Source organism: Diachasma alloeum, unplaced genomic scaffold (assembly GCF_001412515.2).
Source record: "Diachasma alloeum isolate Michigan unplaced genomic scaffold, Dall2.0 Dall_scaffold_00296, whole genome shotgun sequence".
Taxonomy (NCBI): domain Eukaryota; kingdom Metazoa; phylum Arthropoda; class Insecta; order Hymenoptera; family Braconidae; genus Diachasma; species Diachasma alloeum.
The window spans coordinates 652391-654391 of record NW_021680435.1 but is presented as its reverse complement, the minus strand read 5'-3'; positions in this window follow the sequence as shown (position 1 = coordinate 654391).

Below are 2001 nucleotides of genomic sequence, written 5' to 3'. Positions count from 1 at the left end.
ACCTCCCGGCCAATTGCCTTTCCTTCTTTCATTAGAATCAGATTTTTCCATACAACTCATTCTATTGAGATATTTTCCATTGAATTTTCTCAGCTCAAATTTTCCACGTTTTTTTGTTTGATTGTCTTAATGAACAAAACAGAAAAATAGAATAACAAAAAAATTAGGAAAAACATTGACATATATTGAAAAATCTTTACAATTTTCCAAGTTTCAAAAAGTCATGTTCGAATTACTCCAAAAACGCTGAGACGATTTTGCTGGAATTTCACTCAAGTCTTAATCATACAAAGTTGCATCAATTATGATGACAAGAAATCAATCTCATCCTTTCTCTGAGAGGAGTCACCAAATTTGTAAACAAATGTCATTGTTCGACATTTTTTCACAACTCTTATTGCAAAATCTAGAGAACCGCTGAAGCGATGTTGTTCAGAATCTGGAACACACACATACAGACCTGTCTTTAAAAAATGTCGAGAGAGTTTCTAAGGGTCATGAAAACGTGGAGAAATCCTAAAATCCACAATCCATTTTCGGGGTCATTACAAAAATTTCCTCCCTTCAGGTCGGGACGTTTAAAATTGTCATTTTTAGGTGGGTCATGGCCTTCAATTTGCATCATGCTGAAATATGATTGTCTCCACCAATTCTAACAAAAAACTGAAAAATTGCAAATTTTCGAAAAAAGCTAACATTTTTTCCGTCACTGTATTATGGGTGGTCACTAGAATTCAAGTCAATCCATCGAAAATCCCGGTAAAGGGACTATTTTGAACATTTTATGCCTGTGCAGCTACATCCCGTCAACAAAAAAAATTTTAACTCGATGTTTTCTCTTTTTCCGAGTATAAAAAATCAGTATCAAAGCCATCCGCACGATAGCGACACCCCCTGCAACAAGTTGAATACAAATACAGAGTTTAACCGATTCTTTTCAACTAATGATTCTATTTAAACACCTGATATTCATTTTTTTTCCAAGTTATTAACCATTATTAAAAAGGGAAAAAATGTAGAATGTTCAATGTAGACTGAAAATCATCTACAGTGAGAAAAAAAATTCTAATATGTGAAACATGTTTACTTGAGTCAAATAATTTTTTTTCAATCGCTTAAATCCCCTATACATCTCAACTCACGTGGGCCGAGAAAGGTCTAATGCTTTAAAATATTCTTGTACTCAAATCACATCGAAGAATTGTCAACCTTCTATTGAAACAATAAATATATAATGTATAATAAAATATTATTATTATCATTATTTATATATATGAATATATATAATATATTTATTGTTTTCATGATTTTTTTATGCACTTCCAAAGTTTCGAAATTTGATATCTTTATTATGTAACGCGGAACAACAGTAATAAATGAGAATTTATTCAAGTTTCGTGAAGCACAAACATTTTTGCATTTAAGTCACTGAAAATCATCTCCTTTTTTCAAGTAAATATGGTTGACATATTAAGAAATTTTTCTCTCAGCGTAGATGTAAGATGTAGATGATTATAGACATAAATTACGAAAAATTACTAAAAACAGAGTAACCGGTAATTTTCCATCGTCTCTAGTCACTACTCTCACCGTCCTACATCATTTCCCTACAAAAATTATCACGATCTTTTTTCTTCACCGTGTTAATTCCTCACCCCTTCGCCCTCCGTAGCCCAAAAAACGAAGAAAAACCGCCAGCATTACAATTTCTACTGATATCCGTTCATTTTTATAGCCCACAGAAATATATAAAACTGTCTCATCCCCAATTCAACGTATGAGAACGGGAGTGTACCGGTGCCGTTTCCACCGTATACTCAGCCTCTCATATACGGCTTTCCGCGTTATTCCCATATAGACAAGCATTATCTTCGTGCATAATGCATACACCCACGCGCACACACGGCACCAAGTACTCACTCCCTTCTTCACATCCTCTTTCTGCCTCCTATCCACCTCTTTCCCCCTTCGCCCCCTCCCCCCCCCCCCCCCCCCCCACCC